The sequence below is a fragment of the Amblyraja radiata genome, chromosome 3 (assembly GCF_010909765.2).
Source record: "Amblyraja radiata isolate CabotCenter1 chromosome 3, sAmbRad1.1.pri, whole genome shotgun sequence".
In the NCBI taxonomy this organism is placed as follows: Eukaryota; Metazoa; Chordata; class Chondrichthyes; order Rajiformes; family Rajidae; genus Amblyraja; species Amblyraja radiata.
This window is the reverse complement of record NC_045958.1, coordinates 114,735,968-114,752,233: the sequence shown is the minus strand read 5'-3', so window position 1 is coordinate 114,752,233 and position 16,266 is coordinate 114,735,968. Positions and strand designations below refer to the sequence as shown.

The 16,266-nt window shown below is 47.1% G+C and overlaps 1 long non-coding RNA gene across 1 annotated transcript; it reads left to right on the top strand.

The window, feature by feature from the left end:
• The first annotated feature begins 305 nt into the window (after nt 1-305).
• On the top strand, nt 306-15,912 carry LOC116970727. Its single transcript, XR_004411292.1, has 3 exons — nt 306-317; nt 13,266-13,268; nt 15,828-15,912. It is a non-coding gene; the product is annotated as an uncharacterized LOC116970727 (long non-coding RNA).
• Nucleotides 15,913-16,266: the final 354 nt, after the last annotated feature.

Below are 16,266 nucleotides of genomic sequence, written 5' to 3'. Positions count from 1 at the left end.
GGTGAGAGGTGAGGCAGGACGAAGCATGGATCAAAATGAACCAGTGAATTACAACACTGTGCTTAAGTAACAGCCTCATTTATTGCTGATGCAGTATATAACTGCACATATTCTATGGAGGGGGATGATGGGGCAAAGGGCAGCAAGCACACTCATGAAAGGCTGCTCCTCACCTGACGCAGTGCTTCTCACTTCCAAGATGTAAGAGCAAATAAACGACAGCCATTAATTAAAAATGAAAGCTAGGTTTTGAGGGGGGATCTTATAGAAACTTACAAAATTCTTAAGGGGTTGGACAGGCTAGATGCAGGAAGATTGTTCCCGATGTTGGGGAAGTCCAGAACAAGGGGGTCACAGTTTAAGGATAAGGGGGAAGTCTTTTAGGACCGAGATGAGAAAAATATTTTTTACACAGAGAGTGGTGAATCTGTGGAATTCTCTGCCACAGAAAGTAGTTGAGGCCAGTTCATTGGCTACATTTAAGAGAAAGTTAGATGTGGCCCTTGTGGCTAAAGGGATCAGGGGGTATGGAGAGAAGGCAGGTATGGGATACTGAGTTGGATAATCAGCCATGATCATATTGAATGGCGGTGCAGGCTCGAAGGGCCGAATGGCCGAATGGCCTACTCCTGCACCTATTTTCTATGTTTCCATGTTTCTAAGTTACATGGGAGATTATGAAACTGAGAGAATATTTTTAGGTTGGCCCATGAAAGTTGTTAATATTAAAATCCTTCTGCGCAATCTCCCAGTAAAGGGTCTGTCCCACTTCCCCGAGTTATTCACGGATTCTCCCAAGTTTTCAAACTCACAGAATGTTCGTAACGAGCCCGTAGGAGTCCGTGGATATATCGTAGCGGCTCGTTATGCCAGCCGTAGGTACTCAGGGCTATTTGTTTACTCATGGGCATTTTTCATCATGCCGAACAAACGTCCCGACTTACCTGATGCCCCGAGTACCTGCGGCCGGCATAACGAGCCGCTACAATATATCCACGGACTCCTACGGACTCGTTACGAACATTCTGCGAGTTTAAAAACTCGGGAGAATTCGTGAATAACTCGGGAAAGTGGGACAGGCCCTTTAGCACGTCCTAACCGGACAGTAGTTTGAAAGGCAAGTTGTAGAGTTGTGAAATATTAATGTGTAGGAAGGAACTGCAGATGCTGGTTCAAACCAAAGATAGACACAAAAAGCTGGAGTAACTCAGCGGGACAGGTGGCAGCACCTCTGGAGAAAAGGAATGGGTGACGTTTCGGGTCGAGACTCTTCTTCGAAATCAAAGTCATTAATAAAAAATATCACTTTTTTTTGTTGCCCAGGACACCTAACCGTTTGCCCATTCACATGCCTGTATGTTTAGGTGACAGAGAAAGAGATAAAAAGCCATTTTACCTCCCCCCCCTCCCCTCCCCCCCTCCAACATCACCACTAACGTCTTTGGGTCAAGTTTGATGCAATATTTATCCTGCAGAGGTTAAATGTCAGAGGCGATGAAGCTGTTTCTGGTCTCAGCAACCGGCTCTGCTTGCACCTGCCAGATCCTCGTGTTGGAACTGCTCAAAGACAATGACTGAATTTCTACTGGAGATACAATTGATTCACTGTGCCCACACTTTGTTTTTCAAGTACTTGGCCTTTTACCTGCATCTCATATTTTCTTACAACATGCGCTATCAACTCGTACGATTAAGTGGAAGCTTTGACAGACATCCTGTGGGAAATGGAGCTGCTGCTTTCTAAGAATAGGAGGCCATAATGTGTTATTTTTCTGTGTGTTATGAATATTAGCTAACTCAACTCTGTGGAGTCAACTCTGTGGGTGTCTAATCAGTAAACAGACACATTCTGATTAATTGGAGCCAGGGACTTTGGGAAGTTGGTTAGAATTTAATTTTTACTGTAAAGAATGACAACTATCTGTATATATCTCATGGTAGACAAAAAAAGCTGGAGAAACTCAGCGGGTGAGGCAGCATCTATGGAGCGAAGGAATAGGCGACATTTCGTGTCGAGACCCTACATCAGTCTCAAGAAGGGTTTCAGCCCGAAACGGTGCCTATTTCCTTCGCTCCATAAATGCTGCCGCACCTGCTGAGTTTCTCCATCACTTTTGTCTTCCTTCGATTTTCCAGCATCTGCAGTTCCTTCTTAAACACTGGTTAGGGAGATCTCTCGTTTCCCTGATCCCTAACCAGTCTGAAGAAGGGTCTCGACCCGAAACGTCAACCATTCCTTCCATCCAGAGGTGCTGCCTGTCCCGCTGAGTTACTCCAGTGTTTTGTGTCTATCTTTAGTTATTAAACATGATGGATTTATTTAACTACCCACAGAAGGCTGTTCAAATGCCATTGCTTTTAGAGTTCAAAGTGTCCATTATCTAGTCTCTACCTTTCAAAAATAAAACTATGTGCTAGGAAATTTAAATTAGTCTAACAATCAGTCACGCAGACTGTGGTTTCCAATAGAAACAAACTGCAGATGTAGAATATAGTGTTGAAGTTCTCCTGTTATTCACTGAAGTACAGTAAATGTGATGAAGTGAATGGAAGTATCCTTAGCAGCTGAGCCCAAAGACATTTTGGGTTAACAAGGCCTATTCACTGGGTTACCTTTGGCCGTGATCCGTGTCGGTTTTGAGCTGGATTTAGACACCACCACAAGAAGAGGAGCTATTGACCACAAGAATGTGGCCAAGGCAAGTGGTCTGTTGGCCTGTTGATGTTGCTGCGGTTAGGGGACCTCACATGTGTCGTGAAGGCATTTTCCATATTGAGAACTTAGTCTGGATTGACTAGTAACCCTTGCTTCTGGTCATTTACCTGACTAGTACTCCTGCCTGATACTGACATCCCCGACAGACACAAAATGCTGGAGTAACAAAGGGCAAGGACAAAGGACATTTATTGTCACATACACCAATTGGTGTAGTGAAGTTTGAGTTGCCATTGCAGCACTCTAATAAAACTAAACACAACATTAAAGAATTTAACATTAAACATAAAAACATCCCCCCACAATGGTTCCCGCGCGTGTGAGGGAAGGCAGCAAAGTTCAGTCCACTTCCTCTATGTTCACCCGTGGCCGGGGCCTATTGCGGCCTCAGCAGTCGCCGCTACGGCGGCCTGATATTTCAGGCCCTCTGGCCGGAATGATGGAACTCCGGCGTCGGGAGAACGCTCTCAGCTGCTTGGACTTCCGAAATGGCCGCTAGCTACTGGAGACCGCGGATTCCGAAGTCCACAGGCCGCGCTGGTCGGAGCTCCAACACTGGCGATCCCGGCGAAAGATCCCAGGCTCCGCGGTGTTGAAAGTCAGCGCCGCCGCGGCAGGACGCTCTGCAGACCACAGCTCCACGAAGTCGGCAGTCGCAGCACTCTGGAGCTCTACACGGCGACCCGGGTAAGGCATCGCCCGCTCCGCGATGCTACCTCAGTGCTGTGCTGCCGCTGAAGCTGCAGCTCGAAGCTCTGGCCGGTCTTCGGCAGGAAAGACTGCGCCAATCCAGGTGGTAGGCCGCGAGGAGGGGGCGAAGGCGTGCTCGGAGGAAGGACGCATCCTCGCCCAGGTAGGGAATGGAAAAAAAAAAGGTTTCCCCTTGCCCCCCCCCGCCCATCCCCCACATAGAAAAGACTAAAAGGCCTCCAGAACAAGACTGTTAACAATCTAAAAATTTTAAAAAGGGGTGAAAAACTAACAGCTGCAGGCGAGGCTGCCACATGCTATGGCATCACCACTTAAACACCACCACTAACTCAACGGGTCAGGCAGCATCTCAGGAGAAAAGTGATACGTGACGTTTCTGGTCGGAAACTTTCTTTCAACTGCTTCCCCGCACTGTCATCCAAACCATTGGGGAAGCCTGCTCCTCAGTTCCCGAAACCCATCCTGGGCATCACAATGATGCAGAGCCAGTGACCCGGGTTCAATCCTGACTACGGATGCTGTCTCTATGGAGTTTGAACACTCTCCCTGTGACCACGTGGCTTTTCTCCGGGTGCTCCTATTTTCTCCAAAGAAGTAGGTTAATTGGCTTTGGTAAAATTCTAAATTGTCCGTCGCGAGTGTAGGATAGTGCTAGTGTACGGGGTGATCGCTGGTCAGCGCGGACTCGGTGAGCCATGGGGCCCTTTTCCATGCTGTATATCTCTGAAGAGGGACTGAGGATGAATGGGAAGGTGGAGGGAGAGGAAAGAGGGAGGAGAAAAGATGGAGGAAGGAGGGATGGCAGGAAAGAGCGAGGAGATTGGAGGAAATAGCTTTGGAAGCACAGATGAGAGGAGCAACAAAAGCAGTACTACTACAACAACCATCTGATGTATTTGTAGACACAAAATGCTGGAGTAACCCAGCAGGACAGGCACCTTCTCTGGAGGGAAGGTATGGGTGACGTTTCGGGTCGAGACCCTTCCTCAGACGTACTTGCATTGTAATTCTGGATTACACTGTACTTTGATTGAGGATCTGTGCAACTTCACTGCTGCCATTGTTCTTGGCAGGCATCCAGCAAGTCCGAGCTCTGTCCCAATTTAAGGTCTCGTCACACTTGCGCCTTCAATGGTCAATATTGCTTTCTCGTCACATGCAAACGCACGGTGAAATTCTTATTCTTGCATGCAGTTCAGTAAGAATATTGCCATACCCAAGCACGATCCCCGATTAGCAAAGTGCACAGAAATAGTGAACCGAGACCACAAGCAACAGGCGCCAGGTTTGGGCACCATTCTAAAGTACAGTTTATAGAAAAACAGGTGCAGGAGTAGGCCATTCGGCCCTTCGAGCCAGCACTGCCATTTAATATGATCGCGGCTGATCATCCACAATCAGTACCCCGTTGCTGCTTTTTCCCCCTTATCCCTTGATTCCTTTAGCCCGAAGAGCTAAAGCTAATACTCTCTTGAAAACATCCAGTGAATTGGCCTCCACTGCCTTCTGTGGCAGAGAATTCCACAGATTCACAACTCTTTTTTTCCTCATCTCAGTCCTAAATGGCCTACCCCTTATTCTTAAACTGTGACCTCTGGACTCCCCCAAAATCGGGAAAATTTTTCCTGCATCTAGCCTGTAACAATTTTATATGTTTCTATAAGATCCCCTCAGATCCTTCTAAATTCCAGTGAATACAAGCCCAGTGAACTCATTCTTTCATCATATGTCAGTTCCGCCATCCCGGGAATTAATCTGGTGAACCTACGCTGCACCCCCTCAATAGCACGAATGTCCTTCCTCAAAGTACGAGACCAAAATTGCACAGAATACTCCAGGTGCGATCTCACCAGGGCCCTGTACAATTGCAGTAGGACCTCCTTGCTCCTAAACTCAAATCCTCTCGCAATGAAGGCCAACATACCTCATTGCCTGCTGTACATGCATGCTTACTTTCAGTGACTGATGTACAAGCACACGCAGGTCTCATTGCACCTCCCCTCTTCATAATCTGACACCATTCTGATAATAATCTACCTTCCTGTTCTTGCCACCAAAGGTGGATAACCTCACATTTATCCACATTATGCTGCATTTGCCCACTCATCCAATCTATCCAAGTCACCTTGAACCCTCATAACATCCTCCTCCACAGCTCACACTGCCACCGAGCTTTCTGTTTTATCCGCAAATTTGGAGATGTCACATTTCAGTATCTCTTCTGAGTTTAGCGTTTACAGCACGGAAACAGGCCCTTCGGCCCACCGAGTGCATCAAACAGCAATCTCCGCACACTAACGCCATCCAACGCACACTAGGGACAATTTGCATTTTTACCAAGCTAACTGGCCTACAAACTGTATGTCGGTGGAATGTGGGAGGAAACAGGAGATCCCGGAGAACGTGCAGACTCTGCACAGACAGCACGCAGAGTCAGGATCAAACCTGGGCAACAACTCTACCGCTGCACCACTGTGCTGCCCGGGTCTCATGGAGCAGAGTCTGGTCTTGGGTCTGATGCTGGGATTCATGTATTTTTAGGTGGGCTGATAAATGATTCGTTTTTTAATCAGAACCGTTTCACATGCACATTCAGTAACCAGGGCATTAGCACGGTTCCTTTGTTTAAAATGTCTATTGTGAAAGGAATTATTGCCAAAAAAACTCCTTTTGAACTGCGGCCACTGTCATAATGAAGGAAGTTCTGCAGATAATTAGTATCCAGCAAGCTTCCACAAGCAGCAATGTGTATTGGCCAGATAATTTGTTTTACAAAAGTTGATTCGAGGATAAATACAGGCCACATTGTTGGGTTAATTCCCATATTCTTGAAAATGTGCCTTGGGAACTTTTGCATACAATTTAAAAAAAAACCGGCGTCTCCACTGAACGATGGTAGATCCAGAGGTAGACAAAAATGCTGCAGAAACTCAGCGGGTGAGGCAGCATCTATGGAGCGAAGGAATAGGTGACGTTTCTGGTCGAGACCCTTTTTCAGACTGAAGAAGGGTATCGACCCGAAACGTCACCTATTCCTTTGTTCCATAGATGCTGTCTCACCCGCTGGGTTTCTGCAGCATTTTTGTCTACCTTTGATTTTTCCAGCATCTGCAGTTCTTTCTTAAACAATAGATCCAGAGGTATCAGCTTTGATTTTGTTCACCTCTTCAAGTAACTTTGCCTCATAAGATCATAAGATATAGGAGCAGAATTGGGCCATTTGACCCATCAAATCTGCTCCGTTATTTGATCATGGCTGATCTATATTTCCCTTTCAACCCCATACTCCTGCCTTCCACCCGCAACCTTTGATGCTTCATATATGCTTAGCGCATTGTCCTGTGCTTCGCTTGCGCTCAATCTGCCTTGGCCCATGCGATCTCCCGGTTGCCAAACACTTTAACTCCCCTTCCCCATTCCCACACTGACCCCTCTACTGTCAGAGTGAGGTCACACACAAATTGGAGGAACAGCAACTCGTATTTCACTTGGGCATCTTACAACCCAGAGGTATTAACATTGATTTCTCTAATATCATATAACCCTCGCATTGCCCCCCCCCCCTCCCCCATCCTAGTCTTCCTGCTAGTTCCACTGTTCACTATCCCTTCATTATAACCTCTACCCCACCCAACAATGGGCCATTATGGGTTCCACACTTCCTTGGTCATCAGTTGACGGTCCTGCTTTGTTCTGGCCGTTTCTTACCTCCAATTCTCTCCCCTCTGGTTTCAGTCTGAAGAAGGGTCCCAACCCGAAACGTCATCCATCCTTTTCCTCCAAAGATGCTGCCTTACCTATTGAGTTACTCCGGATTTTAGAAGTTTAAGAAGGAACTGCAGATGCTGAAAAATCGAAGGTACACAAAAATGCTGGAGAAACTCAGCGGGTGAGGCAGCATCTATGGAGCGAAAGAAATAGGCAACGTTTCGGGTCGAGACCCATCTTCAGACTGTGACTGAAGAACGAGCAGTACGTTGCATAATTTTCATGATTCTTATGTGCGATGGGAGGATGTGGGGGCTGTCCTTAATCTTAATTGGGTCTGCCCCCCCCAACGCAAGATTCCACCACCCACCCGTTCCCCCAACGCAAGCCGTTCCCCCAACGTAATATTGCACCACTCACCATATCGCATAGCCCCCAACTTCGCAGGCGCGGCTCATTTCTCCTCATCCCCCAGCACTCCCTCCTCCTCCTCTTCACCCTCCCTCTTCAATCTCTAGAGAGGGAGGGGTGGTAGAGAGGGAGAAGGGGGGGGGGGGGGTTGAGAGGGAGGGGTGGTAAAGAGGATGGGGGGGGGGCAAAGAGGGAGGGGGTAGAGAGGGAGGGGGTAGAGAGGGAGGGGGTAGAGGGGGAGGGGGTAGAGAGGGAGGTGGGTAGAGAGGGAGGGGGGGGGAAGTAATAATTGCACTTGGGTCTGCACTTGGTCTAGCATCCCTCTAAACCTGCCCTATCCATGCACCTGTCTAGATGTTTCTTAAATGTCGTGCTAGTACCTGCCTCATCTACACCCTCTGGCAGCTGATTCGATAAACCCACCATCGTTTGTGTAAAAAAATATATACAAATCTGGTTCCTATTAAATCTTTCCCCCTCATTTTAAACCCATGTCCTCTGGTTCTCGATTTCCTCTATGCTGGGTAAGAGGCACCATGCGTTTACCCGATCTATTCCCCTGGTTTCAAAATGCGACTTTGCATTCTACAACTTTGGAGATGACTTCCTTCAGTAAATTGGTTCCCTAACCCCCCCCCCCCCACCACCAACTAAACGCAATATGCCTGGTCATCTAATCAATAAATATGCTCTACTTGCCCCCAGATTGAGACAAACTAATCTGTTTCAGGGAAAATTACTGAAAACTAAATGCAAACAGGATCAGTTTCTACAATGTGTATGAAGGAACTGCAGATGCTGGTTTAAACCGAAGATAGACACAGAATGCTGGAGTAACTCAGCAGAACAGGCAGCATCACTGGAGAGAAGGAATTGGTGACGTTTCGGGTTGAGTCCTTGGTCCTGGCCCAAAACGTCACCTATTCCTTCTCTCCAGAGATGCTGCTGGAACCGCTGAGTTACTCCAGCATTTTGTGTCTATTAGTTTCTACAATAATCATTTAACTTGGCAGTCTAATGCCCCTGTCCCACTTAGGAAACCTTGAACGGAAACCTCTGGAGACTTTGTGCCCCACCCAAGGTTTCCGTGCGGTTCCCGGAGGTTCCCGGTGGTTTTTGTCAGTCTCCCTACCTGCTTCCACTACCTGCAACCTCCGGCAACCACCTGCAACCTCCGGGAACGGCACGGAAACCTTGGGTGGGGCGCAAAGTCTCCAGAGGTTTCCGTTCAGGTTTCCTAAGTGGGACAGGGGCATAATGATGCGATGGGAACAGTGAGAATCATTATATGCTGGCAGCAACAGTGTTCTGTGCAACTGCTTTCTTGCCCTGCCCTGGTAAGATCAGTGATGAAAACGTCCTGAGGTATTTTTAGAATTGGCAGGCAGATAGCAATTTTAAGGGTTTTCCTAGTTATCTTCCCCTCTAACAGACTCAGAACTGCTGTAGTATTGGGAGCAACAGCAGCAGGAGTTTAGCAAGCGATACGACTGATTGGCTCTAGCCCAAGTGGGAGGAGAGAAGTGAAAACAGTTAAAGTAGAGGCCAAGGACAGGCAGACTTTACTCAGAACTGCTGTAGATTTTGGGAGCAACAGCAGCAGGAGCTTAGCAAGAGATACGACTGATTGGCTCTAGCCCAAGTGGGAGGAGAGAAGTGAGCCAGTGCCGGGAAAACAGTTGAAAACTGAGGAATTTGGTTTGTAAATTGGTAAATCAGGCAATTTATCAGTCAATTTAAGCAAGACGGCTCTTAGCGAGCGGCAGTGAGTGAGCGAAGTGCCCTGTGAGTAAAGTGTGAGTCTTTGGCGAGGAGGCTGAGGAGCCCACGCAATACACTTGAGAGGGAGAGACGAAAGAAGGAGATGTCAGGCAAGCTGATTCAGTGCGATGCTTGCAGTATGTGGGAGGTCAAGGACACCGCTGGTGCCTCTGGCTGCTACAAATGCGAGAAGTGCATCCAGGTAGAGCTCCTGAAGGGCCGTGTTGGGGAACTGGAGAAGCAAGTGGATGACCTCCGGTTCGTCCGAGAAACGGAGTCGTTCCTCGACAAGTCCTACAGTAAGATTGTTACACCTAAGGTACTGGAAGAGAGAAGGTGGGAGACAGTGAGAACGGGAGGGAAGCATGGAATGCCAACGTCCCCGGGTGTTGTACCTCTTGTGAACAGGTTCACCCACTTAGAAGCTGTCGGGACAGAAGAGGTGCTTACACTGGGCGGCGGACTGGCTTGTGATGCGAATAGGGCTGTTGAGCCAAAACCAAAAAGGCCTAAGGCAGGCAACGCCATTGTAGTGGGAGACTCCATTGTGAGAGGTACGGACAGGGGTTTCTGCGGCAACAGACGGGATGCGAGGATGGTGTGCTGCCTTCCTGGTGCCAGGATCCAGGATGTCACGGACAGAGTGCAGAAAATCCTCTAGGGCAAAGGTGAACATCCAGAAGTGGTAGTGCATGTCGGCACAAACGATGTCGGAAAGAAGGGGATGAATATTCTGCAGCGTGACTTTAGAGAGCTCGGAAAAATGCTGAAAAGCAGGACCTCCAGGGTTGTTATCTCCAGTTTGCTTCCAGTTCCTCGTGCTGGCGTGAGCAGGAACAGGGAGATACGGGACCTGAACGTGTGGCTGAGGAACTGGTGCACGGGGCCGGGATTTAGATTCTTAGATCACTGGGATCTGTTTTGGGGTAAGGGGGAAATGTACAAAAGGGACGGATTGCATCTTAACAGGTGTGGGACCAGCATTCTGGCAGGCAGGTTTGCCACTGCTACACGGGTGGTTTTAAACTGAATAAGGGGGGTGGGGTGTCGAATGGGATAGTGGAGGATGGAGTTAAAGGGAAAGGGTTTCTTAAATGTGTGAGCGTAGAGACAGAGGGGTGTAAAATGAGGGTAGAAGCAATAGGTAGCAAGGTGAAAAGTAAACGTGGCAGGCAGACAAAACCAGGGCAAAAATCAAAAAGGGCCACTTTTCAACATAATTGTATAAGGGGTAAGAGTGTTGTAAAAACAAGCCTGAAGCTTTGTGTCTCAATGCAAGGAGCATTCGTAATAAGGTGGATGAGTTGAATGTGCAGATAGCTATTAATGACTATGATATAGTTGGGATCACGGAGACATGGCTCCAGGGTGACCAAGGCTGGGATCTGAACATCCAGGGATATTCAATATTCAGGAGGGATAGACAGAATGGAAAAGGATGTGGGGTAGCGTTGCTGATTAGAGAGGAGATTAACGCAATGGAAAGGAAGGACATTAGTTTGGAGGATGTGGAATCGGTATGGGTAGAGCTGCGAAACACTAAGGGGCAGAAAACGCTGGTGGGTGTTGTGTACAGGCCACCTAACAGTAGTAGTAAAGTTGGAGATGGTATCAAACAGGAAATTAGAAATGCGTGCGACAAAGGCAAAACCGTTATAATGGGTGACTTCAATCTACATATAGATTGGGTGAATCAAATTGGCAGGGGTGCTGAGGAAGAGGATTTCTTGGAATGTATGCGGGATAGTTATCTAAATCACTAAATCAACATGTAGAGGAACCAACGAGAAAGCAGGCTATTTTACACTTGGTATTGAGTAATGAGGAAGGGTTAGTTAGCAGTCTTGTTGTACGTGCCCCCTTGGGCAAGAGTGACCATAATATGGTTGAGTTCTTCATTAGGAAGGAGAGTGACATTGTTAATTCAGAAACAATGGTTCTGAACTTAAAGAAAGGTAACTTTGAGGGTATGAGACGTGAATTGGCCAAGATTGACTGGCAATTAATTCTAAAAGGGTTGACGGTGGATATGCAATGGAAGACATTTAAAGACTGCATGGATGAACTACAAAAATTGTTCATCCCAGTTTGGCAAAAGAATAAATCAGGGAAGGTAGTACATCCGTGGATAACAAGGGAAATCAGGGATAGTATCAAAGCGAAGGATGATGCGTACAAATTAGCCAGAAAAAGCAGCATACCGGAGGACTGGGAGAAATTCAGAGACAGAGGAGGACAAAGGGCTTAATTAGGAAAGGAAAAATAGATTATGAAAGAAAACTGGCAGGGAACATAAAAACTGACTGCAAAAGTTTTTATAGATATGTGAAAAGAAAGAGATTAGTTAAAACAAATGTAGGTCCCTTGCAGTCAGAAACAGGTGAGTTGATCATGGGGAACAAGGATATGGCGGACCAATTGAATAACTACTTTGGTTCCGTCTTCACTAAGGAAGACATAAATAATCTGCCGGAAATAGCAGGGGACCGCGGGTCAAAGGAGTTGGAGGAATTGAGTGAAATCCAGGTTAGCCGGGAAGTGGTGTTGGGTAAATTGAATGGATTAAAGGCCAATAAATCCCCAGGGCCAGATAGGCTGCATCCCAGAGTACTTAAGGAAGTAGCTCCAGAAATAGTGGATGTATTAGTAATAATCTTTCAAAACTCTTTAGATTCTGGAGTAGTTCCTGAGGATTGGCAGGTAGCAAACGTAACCCCACTTTTTAAGAAGGGAGGGAGAGAGAAAACGGGGAATTATAGACCAGTTAGTCTAACATCGGTAGTGAGGAAACTGCTAGAGTCAGTTATTAAAGATGGGATAGCAGCACATTTGGAAAGTGGTGAAATCATTGGACAAAGTCAGCATGGATTTACAAAAGGCAAATCATGTCTGACGAATCTTATAGAATTTTTCGAGGATGTAACTAGTAGCGTGGATAGGGGAGAACCAGTGGATGTGGTGTATCTGGACTTCCAGAAGGCTTTCGACAAGGTCCCACATAAGAGATTAGTATACAAACTTAAAGCACACGGCATTGGGGGTTCAGTATTGATGTGGATAGAGAACTGGCTGGCAAACAGGAAGCAAAGAGTAGGAGTAAACGGGTCTTTTTCACAATGGCAGGCAGTGACTAGTGGGGTACCGCAAGGTTCAGTGCTGGGACCCCAGCTATTTACAATATATATTAATGATCTGGATGAGGGAATTGAAGGCAATATCTCCAAGTTTGCGGATGACACTAAGCTGGGGGGCAGTTTTAGCTGTGAGGAGGATGCTAGGAGACTGCAAGGTGACTTGGATAGGCTGGGTGAGTGGGCAAATGTTTGGCAGATGCAGTATAATGTGGATAAATGTGAGGTTATCCATTTTGGTGGCAAAAACAGGAAAGCAGACTATTATCTAAATGGTGGCCGACTAGGAAAAGGGGAGATGCAGCGAGACCTGGGTGTCATGGTACACCAGTCATTGAAAGTAGGCATGCAGGTGCAGCAGGCAGTGAAGAAAGCGAATGGTATGTTAGCTTTCATAGCAAAAGGATTTGAGTATAGGAGCAGGGAGGTTCTACTGCAGTTGTACAGGGTCTTGGTGAGACCACACCTGGAGTATTGCGTACAGTTTTGGTCTCCAAATCTGAGGAAGGACATTATTGCCATAGAGGGAGTGCAGAGAAGGTTCACCAGACTGATTCCTGGGATGTCAGGACTGTCTTATGAAGAAAGACTGGATAGACTTGGTTTATACTCTCTAGAATTTAGGAGATTGAGAGGGGATCTTATAGAAACTTATAAAATTCTTAAGGGGTTGGAACAGGCTAGATGCAGGAAGATTGCTCCCGATGTTGGGGAAGTCCAGGACAAGGGGTCACAGATTAAGGATAAGGGGGAAATCCTTTAAAACCGAGATGAGAAGAACTTTTTTCACACAGAGAGTGGTGAATCTCTGGAACTCCCTGCCACAGAGGGTAGTCGAGGCCAGTTCATTGGCTATATTTAAGAGGGAGTTAGATGTGGCCCTTGTGGCTAAGGGGATCAGAGGGTATGGAGAGAAGGCAGGTACGGGATACTGAGTTGGATGATCAGCCATGATCATATTGAATGGCGGTGCAGGCTCGAAGGGCCGAATGGCCTACTCCTGCACCTAATTTCTATGTTTCTATGTTTCTATGTTAACAACTTTCTTTAATGCATTTCAAAGCAGTCAGGAAATGGCAATGGCACAGAGCCAATTTTTTATAACGAGGAAATTTGCTCTGGTTTTTGATTCATGCATATGCTGACGTACGATACAGGCAGGTTTGGTTGGTGAATATAACTATTTCAATACGTTATTACTCTGTGTTTGCTATAGAGGCTTGCAACTGGTTCTGCCCACTTTTACATGAGCTATGGAATATGATCTTCTTCTTATCGAGTCCACACACAAGATTTGAAGTTGCCCAGCCAGAGCTGAACACACTTCTCAGCATCTGCATACAATGATGTCTGTCTTGTAGCTTCTTGTGCGTGGTGGTGGAAAGATTGGTGGAAACAGGGGCCGTGACGTGAACGCTCTTTCTTTGACCCCATGGAATATGGTATGGTTCATGGAATGAGCTGCTAATGGAGGTAGTTGAGGCAGATCCTATAACAGCATGTAAAAGAGTCTTGGACATGTACATGGATAGGAAACGTTAATGGGCCAAATGCAGGCATATGCGACTAGGTTAGATGGGATATTTTGGTTGGCATGGACAAGTTGGGCTGAAGGAACTGTTCACCTTCCGTATGACTCTGACATTGAATGGCATTACCCCATCATTAATATCTCTGGCAATCACCATAGACCACAAATCCAACTGTATCACCCACAGAAACTCTCGCTCCAAGAGTTCGAGTGGATATCACCATGGACAGTGAGTTAATATTTGGGTATATTATTGTCATCTGCACCAAAATACACTGAAACGCGTTGTTTTGCGTGCCACCCAATCAATTCAGATAATACTGCACATAAATGCAATCAAGTTAAACTTAAGTACATTAAGTAGAGCAAAGGGGAAGATACAGAGTGTAAACTAGCGTTCTCAGCATTGTGGTGCACCCATTCCAGAGACTGGTCATGACACTCCAGTATTTATTTTTACATTAAGAGCCTGACCCACTTAGGCAATTTTTTAGGCGACTACGGGCGCCACATGGTCGCCATGGTGCCTGTAGCCTGTATGGGCCTGAGTATTCTCCTAAGTCGCCTAAAGAATCGTAGTGTTTTTCTGGTCGACTTTTTGGCGACAGCTGGCTTGACGCCAATGAGCGTAGCTTGACCTCTCCTGAAGTAGGTGCTGTCGTAGGTTGTCGCCAGGATGACGTAGGTCTTGGATCGTCAACCTTGTTCTGCATAGGGATCCAGGACGCATGTCTGTGAGCGGATGGCAGGCCACATCTATCACATGTACACATGGATCTCGCCCCCATCCCGCTCCGGATGGCAGGCATCAAACCACGTGTTCACAGAAGGTGAGCGGCCGTGCCAGCGGCTTTGCGCAGGATGCGGTACAGCCAGAGCTCGGCGCTCGGCCGCTCCGCCATTGCGTCCACCAACGCAGGCCTCCTTGCGTCCTTGCGTCACTGCGCCTGGGAGCCGTGGACTCGGGCCAGGGAGGTACCGGAGATGATGGAAGTCTGCGGGTCGGATGATTTTGAGTTACGGGCTGCATTCGGCCCGGGGGCCATAGGTTGCCGACCCCTGAGGTAGGTTGTCGGCAGGATGATGTAGGTTGTCGCCGGTGCTGACTTCGGTGAATTCCATGGGCGACTACTTACGTCAACTGGAGACAGGTACCGGCGACTGAATTGTCTTCAGTTGTCTTCAGTTGTCACCGACAGGGTTGTACCTTATTGTAGCTTGTTGTGGGTAGACGTAGGTTGTCGTAGATGTGGTCATGGGTGGACCATCCTAATGGGTCGCCAGTTGGCGGTAGCTTGATGTCGACTAGGTGGTAGGTTGTTGTAGACATTGTTGTAGACATTGTCGTACGGGGGGTCCAGTTGTCGTTTTCTCAGCACCCTGCTATGATTATGACAGTCGCCGGCAGTTGCTGAAAAAATTGCCTAAGTGGGACAGGCCCATTAGGCACAAATGAGGGCTGCGATAAAATGCTTTTCACTTGGCTGAATAAGTGCAACTCAAGAAGCTTGACACCATTTAGGACAAAGTCACCCATTTTTACTCTCCCAACCACCAGCCTAAATATTTCCTAGTCTCAGTCAATCTAGGGTTGCAGTGTTCCGCCTACAATATTCACTGCAGTTACTCACCAAGACTAATTCACCAGTCACACACCATGTCATCTCTAAAAGAACAACGGTGGCAGCATGTGGGAATTGAGTATCAAAAATGGCATTGGTTATGAAAAATTACAGCACGACCTTGATCAGATGAGCAAGTGGGCAGAGGAACGGTTGATGCAGTTGAATGCAGATAAGTTCGGGGTTTTTGTCAAACCAAGGCCTGACCTTCACAATGCATGGCAGTGGAGATGGAGTGGTCTAGAAGGCTTTCAGTACAATGGCCTTCATCAGGCAGGGTATTGAGTATAGAGGTTGGGATAGACACAAAAAGCTGGAGTAACTCAGCGGGCCAAACAGCATCTCTGGAGAAAAGAAATAGGTGATGTTTTGGGTCGAGACCCTTCTTCAGACCCGGAATGTCACCTATTCCTTTCCTCCAGAGATGCTGCCTGACTCACTTAGATACTCCAGCTTTTTGTGTCTATCTTTGGTGTAAACCAGCATCTGCAGTTCCTTCTTACACTTAGAAGTTGGGATGTTATGTTACAGTTGTACAAAGCATTAGTGAGGGCGCATTTAGGATATTGTGTTCAGTGCTGTTCACCCTGCTATAGGATGGGTGTTAAGCTAGAAAGAATGCAGAGAAGATTTACAAGGATGCTATCAGGGTTTGAGGGATATGGGTCAAACGTG